At 44.2% G+C, this 9,319-nt stretch overlaps 1 pseudogene; it reads right to left on the bottom strand.

The window, feature by feature from the left end:
• Positions 1–439: 439 nt before the first annotated feature.
• LOC126546500 (U2 spliceosomal RNA) lies at positions 440–619 on the bottom strand (annotated as a pseudogene).
• Positions 620–9,319: the final 8,700 nt, after the last annotated feature.

Genomic DNA, 9,319 nt, shown 5'->3' on the forward strand with positions numbered 1-9,319 from the left:
CGTGCGGCTGTCTGAACACGTACGCTCGCGACCCACACACATACAAAACTACTCAATCTACACAAACACTTTTGCCCATCTGGCAATTACTTTGCCCAACCACAAGCTATGGCACCTGCACAATGTTTCGCACGACACCGATTACCACAGTGCGTGCCTGCAACACCCTGTGTTTCCAGAACGATTCGATATAGCCCGCAAGGAAGCGTCGCGCCTTCCTACGTTTCTAAGAGACACTGAACTGTTCGACAGGTGGTAAATACCTTAGTCACACAACGATAGACGCTCAGGCGGAGCAATTGCCGGCCTCGATCGTCAGGCCAAACCCGCCTGCAGCTACAACACGCCGCCACCACCACACTCGAATGTAGTTTGAAACAAACTGTTACAGCGAAGCTGTATACGGCCAGTTTCGAGCGGATCGATGTCCGTAGACCAAGAACCGTGGGCCGACCCCTAAGACAGAGCAATACCGAGCCGATCCGCGGCGGAGGTGCAGCAGGCTTCAAGCACTCCGCCGACTTGCAAAAATAAGTTTGATATGTCGGGTCCAAACATAACCCGCGTCAGATATTAAGCTGATAAGAACGGATACTACACTTTGACCTGCGTCGGCCATGTCTACGTTGGCACCGCCCTCTCTTTGTCGGTGTTCCAAGTGCTTGCGTATGCCATTTCTTTTCCAATTGCGTTCTACCGTGGTGGCGGTCCTGTTGTCCAAGCGAATGTGTATAAAAATCACAATAAATGAGTCTGCACCTGTGTTCAAAATTCTCTGTCGCCTCTGTGTCGAATGCTAAACAGCTTCGCTGGTCATCTATCTTCGCAGAGTGGACGATGTCATTATTTTTTTTTAGGCAACAATTACGTTCGGAATGGTGGCATATATCCTTCTTGTCAATCCATAATGATCCCGATGCTCTGGGTCAGAGTTCGGCGCGGACTTTCAGGTTGCCCAGTAATGTCTGCAATAACTGTGAAGGCGATGCGCTGCCAAACGTACGGGTCAGTTCGGTATAATAGTGATATATACGCATGGAGATATAGGGTGCGGTCAGAGGGTAATTTTCCAAATGCGCGAATCACCGAGCCTAGTTCACTGCATCTTGACGTATAAGCCATGCATGGAAAGAGGAGTGGCAACGTATGTTCGGTTGAAATGAGAATGAGAAATCGCTTTACGCGAAATGAAAATAAGAATGCATGCTGGTATCAGTGATCATATCTGTAGCTCCACCACGTTTGTATAGGCGCGAACGAATGATTTTTCAGAAATAAAGAAAGAAGGATGCTGCAATTACGCTGTACCGTTTGATAAATTGTTTCAGAATGAAGAGGTAACCCGCCGTGATTTGCTTAGTGGCTTTGGTGTTGCGCTGCTAAGCACGAGTTGGACAAAATTAATCCGGAGGCCCCACTACGGCGGGCCTCATAATAAGATCGTGGTTTTGGCACGTAAAACCCCATAATTTAAGGACGAGGTATCCTACAGCGTTTCTTTTTTCTTCCCTGTTAATTTCTGAGATCAATTCTGCCCGCTTATGTATTCTGCTCACCCTCCTGTTTCTTTCAATGTGATGTCCGCTAATTCTACAGTTGCGAGGCGCGTGTGCTTCGTCGTTGTCTGCGTTTCTTCGTTTCTTATACCGCCCCGTGTTAGTTACTGCTATATGGATGGATACAACTTTCTTGTACGTCCGGCAAGGTTTAACGCGACCAGGGCTCAGGTCTCCCACGGGGGAACGTCAAGGCCCTGCCTCAACGCCGCCTCACGGGCTTGCTGGACTGCCCACGTCTGGATTGCGAGGTCTGAGCTGCGCAGAGCGGCTGCTATAGTGCATTCATATTTCGCTGCATGTTAAGAACATCAGGTGGTCGAAAAGTTGCTCTGGCTTTCTTCCTCCTGCAGCATCCTTCGTAGCTCAAGTGTAGCTTTTCGACGCAAAAACACCGCCAATGAGTACAAGGCGGATGCGTTCGCTGAAAGTGACCGCACAAGCTCAAGCAGGGCGCGAGCTCATTAGCTAAATCCTCGCCAATGCTGCGCTGCCCGGGCTCAAGCTCGCAGCACGCTTAAGCAGCGAAACGCACACGCGCTTCAAGGGTTGCGGGGCGCATGCGCACAGGGCAGCGCGCAACTTCGATCGCCGTCTGGACAAGAAAACGCTCGCTGAGTGTCCTCATTGTGTTGGCAAGCCCGCTTTGGGGCAGCTACGCGCCCAAAAAACAGCGTCTCAAGCACCGCACCAGTGTTATGGGACATACCTGTGAACCCATAAATAAATAAATAAATAAATAAATAAATATCTGATACATGTTGTGTATATATATATATATATATATATATATATATATATATATATATATATATATATATATATATATATATATATATATATATATATATATATATATATATATATATATATATATATATATATATATATATTTTTTTTTTTTCTTGAGCGGTGTCGCTGGCTAACCGCGTTCCCAAACAATATGTTGGCTAACGACGATTGTCTAGTGCTGGGTTTTACGATTTCTCTTGCGTGCAAACTGCTTCGTGAATACAGGGCACGTGCCCAGCAAACTGAGGCCGAATTCACAGTATTTTGTTGGCAAGTGCACTTTGTCATGGGCCGGCCGCCTTCTCTATTATGTCGAACGTCAGGATTTGATTCTAGCGTAAGATTTAGCAGTTTTAACAGTATTAGCGTAAGAACTTTTTTCGTGAATATGGGGCCTAGGGCTGAATTCACAAACATTTTGGATCGTAAGTGCGGCTTTATGAAAAGATGTCTCTGAGGAAGAGTCCTCTTACGAAAAATTATAGCGCGGGAACTTTTTGCGAACGCAAACCATAGTTCGTATACGCCAGACTGTTTCGTAAAAACAGGCACAGACCAATTACGATTATCCAACATGTTGTTAGCGATCGAGAACCGCCATTGAAATAAAGTTCTTACGAATGAGACATTTGTGAATCGGAGCCCCGATCTCCTAATCACGTAACTGCCGCAATGTGAGCGGCGGTGGCCCGAATGACGTACGAGGAAACGTCCTTACATAAGAGGGGCCTGATGCACAACGTTTCTCGCACAAAGTGCCGTTTGCCATCGGCAAACAGCACTAATGTGGAACATGCGGAGCAGCATGTCCGACATCACAACTGTCTGGCATATAATCTTACGAACAGCGTAAGAGCATTTTTGAGAATACGGGCCCGCGGCCCCTGCAGTGCTCTACTTCATCTCAAACACTGTCCGGTGGTAAGCGTTTCTAGGGCTGAGTATTGATATTCATGAGCCACAGCACGCTCCTTGCTGACATTATTAAGAATACCTGTGCCAAACAAAAGAAAACCGGACTGTGCTCTAATTCAAGGACAATAATTTTGCTGGACATCCACCAGACATTAGCAAAGCAAACTGAAATTTCATAATTAGTATTAATAAATTAATAAACTTAATATTATAATTCGGTTAAATGTGCCAATTATTGTTGCAAAAATTGTAGTGCATGATAATTGGGACACCATATATATATATATATATATATATATATATATATATATATATATGACTTACCGGGAATTCTTACAAGCAATCCAAGAAAATTCTGGAATATAGTTAACCCCAGTAATAAGTGCAGTAATATTTCATTGCAGGATAAAAACAACACACCTATTCCTGACAGTCAATCTCCGACAGCATTCAACTCATTTTTTACATCCGTCTTTACAAGAGAAGATAGTTGTAACATACCTTTTGTTCCCGATTTTGATTTCCAGTACATGGCTCACATCACTATCACTTTAAAAGGCGTAGTCGATCTTATAGATAACCTTAAAATGTCTTCATCCTCTGGTATAGATGGTATAAATTCTAAAATACTAAAAAACACAATACTAGTATCAAGCAAAATTCTGCTACACCTATTTAACCAATCGCTTACAACTGGTATGCTTCCTACAGACTGGAAAATAGCAAAAGTAGTTCCTGTCTTTAAGAAAGGTAACAAGAGTTCTAGTGATAATTACCGTCCTATATCACTAACATGCATTTTCTGCAAAATGTTAGAACACATTATCGCATCCCATATATATTCTCATCTTGAATGTAATAACTTTTTTTACCCTAAACAGCATGGCTTCCGAAAAGGATTTTCTTGCGAAACACAACTACTAGAATTCACGTCAGACTTACACTTCGATATGAACAGTAATAAACAAATTGACTGCATCTTTTTGGATTTCTCGAAAGCATTCGATCGTGTAGCCCATAGTCGTCTGATATCAAAGCTCTCAGCAATTAAACTCGACTCACTAACCCTATCATGGATTCGTAATTTTCTTACTAATCGCGAACGGTTCACTGTTGTTGCTAACTGTTCATCTGGCCTCTCTGACGTCTCCTCTGGTGTACCTCAAGGCAGTGTACTTGGGCCTCTTCTCTTTTTAATTTACATTAACGACTTACCGAACAATATATCATCTTCTGTACGATTATTTGCTGACGACTGCATTGTATACCGTTCGATTAACTGTCCCTCTGACCGCGCGGCACTCCAAAATGATCTTGCACATATCGGTGATTGGTGTGCTACGTGGCTCATGTCCCTAAACGTGTCGAAGTGCAAAGTAGTTTCCTTTTCTCGAAAAACTGTTAACTCTCACTTTTCTTATTATCTGGATTCTAACTTAGTTGACCACACCACAGAATATAAGTACTTAGGAGCGCTCCTCACACAGAATCTTTCATGGACTAAACACATCACCTCCATTTCAGCTAACGCCTCCAGATAATTAGGATTTCTGCGCCGCAACTTAAGAAGTGCGCCTTCACCACTACGAAAACTAGCTTACGTAACTATTGTACGGCCACAAATTGAGTACGCCTCTTGTATATGGTCTCGTCATCAAAATTACCTCATCGAACTCCTGGAGAGCACCCAGAATAGAGCGAGCCGTTTCATTTCTAAAAATTACAGTAACCAGTCAAGTGTAACCCAAATAAAAATCGATCTTTCGTTGCAACCACTAACTAATCGCCATGATATTTTCCTTCTATTATTATTTCATAGATTTGTTCACACAGTTGGCCTAACCTTATCAAACCTGAAAAAAGCATCCGCGACGTCACAACGACTGAACAATCAGTTCAGCTACACCCGAATTTATGGCAACACACACGCTTTTAATTTTTCAGCTTTGCCCCGTGCGGTCCGTTTATGGAACGCACTACCAGATACCATTGCATGCCAATCTAAACACACTGCATTTCGCAATCTGCTAACCGATAAATATGCCGTTTCAACCGTCTAAACACGTCATGTCTTTTGTAATTTTCTTGCATTTTTTCTACAAGTTAAAGAATTTCAGTGCTCCCAATTTTTTACAATACTTACTACTGTATAACATTCAAAAACGTTTACAATGTTATTATGCTATTATGTTGTTGTTTACCATTTATTGTTATTGCTCTACGTATTTTATTTGCTAATGTATTAATTTTCCATGTTCTGTGCGTACCCCTTTCATTATGCTGATGTTTATTTCTTTCCCGATTCCATACTAATATGTTACCGTATTTCCCCCCTTACACTATGCCTTCTCGAAGGCCTGTAAGGTACATGTAAATAAATAAATAAATAAATAAATAAATAAATAAATAAATAAATATATATATATATGTATGTATAATTTACCTAGCCAAGTCCTCACGATGAAAACACCGTTGCAATGTCGACATCTTTAATTTGCATTAAGTTTCCTGCCACTGCGTGATGGATTGGACTTTTCTAATTATTTATAGCATCACCATTTGTCACGTTCCGTTCAACCCATCTTTGTTAACATTGTGCCCATCAGCAGGACGCCATAATGAAACCACTGTTTCGTTTATCCGGCATTTCCGTTTAAGCGAGTGTAGTTTATGCGGAGTCCACCTATGTTTCGAATGCGAGCATAGCTACAGTGCACGTATGCTGCAGGATATAGACGTGTCGTGAATTGCTGCAGCAGCCGACTGCCGCAGAAGTTTACTAGTGCTTTTGTTAGTGCTGAGCAGCAGTAGCAAAAGCCTCGATTTAGCCAAGCGAGGCGACTTGTGGGACAGGCGAGGACGAGTGAATCGTAGTTCAATTTATTCGTGGTAATTTAGGGACGTAGACTGGGATAGGGGGCGAGTGTTTGCTGTCGAAACATCTCCGGAAATTCCATTTAGAAAGAGGGTAAAGGTTCGATCGAGTTCACGTAGTAGTTCGTAAGTGCTCTTGGCCATTGTCCGGCCGCCTTCGCTGGCACCTGCTGTCACGAATAGTTGTAGTACAATTTGTGAATACGAACCCGGGTGCCGGTGTATATATATATATATATATATATATATATATATATATATATATATATATATATATATATTCCCACATCTGAAGTAGACCATATTAAAAGTAAGAGGCCGTGAGTGCGCCGCGAGCGGACGCCATTGTGGTTGGATCTATCAGTCACTGCCGAGGCCAGATGCGAGCGGGCGGAGAGAGAGCGCTGCCCACCGCCAGAACTGGATCGCGCGCTTTCCCGCCGTATCCGTGGTCTTGCTGCTGGGGCATTCGTGCGTGACTGACGCCTGTCGCGGTCTGCGATGCGTCGTGAGCACTGCCGGCCACTCGCCGTGCAACACGTTAGATGCAATTTCTGGCGCAAGGATAGCGTGTCGAAAAGTAAGCAAGCTTGTCCTTAAGCTGCGTGCAAAGGGCACGCCGAGCACATGCTTGCGCAACCTTTGGCATATCTACGCGGACGGCTGGCGTACATAGCGTTGCTTTGGAGATGAAGCCGGGCAGTGGAAACCAGCCGAGTAGCTGCTGGCATGGGGGTGCGGCGCAATTAGTAAAAGCACACAGCGCCCGTTCAGGTACATACATAAAATCACACCTCTTTACTGTGCTTTTACACACCCCTTGAGTGTCGCGCGCTGCTCAAATTGACACTATAGTTGGTAATGTTTGCGAGAGATGTTGAAGGTATTGAGCTCCTACAGAGCGGCCTTGGCCTGCTGCGCGCCGGTCCGCCACTGATTTCAACGCTCCCCTCCGTGCCCTCCTTCCTCGCCGCTTTCCAAGATGGCGTCAGCATGTGACGTCACCTCATCCTCTTTTAGCGGCCATATTGCGCTCGTGACGCAGCGCTTCGCTGCCCTGGTATCAGGCGAGATTTGCCGCCGGCGCCGCAGCGAGCGGAGCGCAGCGGTGAAAGAGAAGGAAGCCGGGGGGGGGGAGAAAAAAAGAAAGAAAATGGGAGAAGGGAAGCTCGATTTTTTATTCCCGTGCTCTATTTTTATTATTGTTATTGCACATTGTTGCTTTGTTTGCCGCAGTTGCTTGTGCGGGCAGACGGCCACTTGTCCGTCTAACGTAAGAGTGCGCGTGTCACAATAAGCGGCTGCTCCGACAAAGCGCGGCTTCGTTCGCTGGTTGTGGAGTGTTGGTTAGCGGCAAGATGCAAGGCTGCCAATTCCGCATCGCGTGTCGCTTTGTAAAGCACGATCGTGGTACCTTAACGCTGAGACACCGTTGACCACGCGCAGCGGCCCATGATCGAGTTCACGTCTGAGTTCACTCGGAACGGCGAAAAAAAAAAAAAGCACGAGAGAGAGAGAGAGAGAGAGAGAGAAGAAATGTGGCTCAACTTGGTTGTCAACAAGTTTTCTTAGAAGGCTCCGATCGTTTTGTGTTCATTTTAACATCACGGAATGCAGAATGTCGAGCCAAAAGGCGTGCTGCGTTCGTTTCAGTGCCCCAGTGTCGTCAAATAAATCTACCAATTAACATAAGATTTATGTCGGAGGAGGCAATGCCGGGACACGCTCACGGTTTTTCTTATCCGCGACAGGGCGGAAGCTAATCAAGCTTGCAGAAGAAATACTCTTAAGAACCGCGTGCGATCACTTTATTATAAGCTCGTTCATAGCTATTGACTCTAAGAAGAAAGGTTAGTAAAGACTAACAGCTAGTACTGAGCTAGTAACAAAATAGCAAGGTACACACAGTAAGTTAGTGAATGCTTGCATTTACCATAGGTCTCTCGCAATTAAATGACCTAGTAAATACATGCATTTACTAACTTAATATGTATCTTACTATACTTGGTTACAAGTTCGGTAAGCTGGCAAGCCAAAAGGTTCTCTTAGTTTTCTTTACAAGGTGAATGCTAACTCATCTGTGTTGCCTGTTCTGTTGTTCTGCAGGTTTTTCGGAGAAGTCGGACCGCAAGCACACACAGATGGTGCTTTTGAAAACACATTATTCGCGGCAGCGCACAGGCTATATCGGATAATCACTATAACTGAATAGGTAATTAACTAAAGTGCACTAATTGACTATTTATTAACAACATTATGCACATGTTTTAATTGCGAAATTGAAAGTATACCCTCTATTCGTGGCACACCAATTTGTTCGGAATGATGAGGCTAGCACCAGTTTCAAGAAATTTGTGACGAAAATTTGCCGCAAAATGCAATTGTACGTGTTCCACATAAAAATGTGTGTTAACCATAAACAAAAAGCATTTAAAAAGTGTTAACCGGAGCAGCAACGCATTTCACCACACATTTTGGAGTGCTATTCCGACTGGCGCTGATGTACGCTGCCGTGAAGAATGTGTGATGAAACGCCTTTGGCTGTCGCTGCAAGAGGTTAAAATTAAATTATGGGGTTTTACGTGCCAAAACCACTTTCTGATTATGAGGCACGCCGTAGTGGAGGACTCCGGAAATTTCGACCACCTGGGGTTCTTTAACGTGCACCTAAATCTAAGTACACGGGTGTTTTCGCATTTCGCCCCCATCGAAATGCGGCCGCCGTGGCCGGTTGCAAGAGGTGAGTAAGGGCTTGTTTATCTGTAAGCAATTTAAAGCTTTTTTCTTCCAGATTGCTCCTAATATACTTGAAGGCCATGGCCACCGCCAACGATTCCTTTTCTGCGGCAGCGTATGGTTTACTTTGGCCTTGGTAACTTTTTAAGAAGCGCTTATTTGTAGTACTAATGTCTTGAAGCATTTTACCGTGTCCCAATGATCGCGAGGAATATCGAGTTGTCCGCGCTCATTACTACAGTTGACATGTGCCTCGGCCAGGCTCATTAATGAGAAAAGAAGAAATATTTGCCGGAATAGCTGTCAAAGTTAAACGTTACGACGGAACTTGTAGAGAGCTAGCAAATGGACAGATGCAAAAGTGAAATTCAGAGATCAGCAGCTCACCGTGAGGAGATTTGACGCATGTCAGGGGTGGAGTTCCGCATTCCTTTTATCCCAGCCTG

Source organism: Dermacentor andersoni, chromosome 1, assembly GCF_023375885.2.
Source record: "Dermacentor andersoni chromosome 1, qqDerAnde1_hic_scaffold, whole genome shotgun sequence".
In the NCBI taxonomy this organism is placed as follows: Eukaryota; Metazoa; Arthropoda; class Arachnida; order Ixodida; family Ixodidae; genus Dermacentor; species Dermacentor andersoni.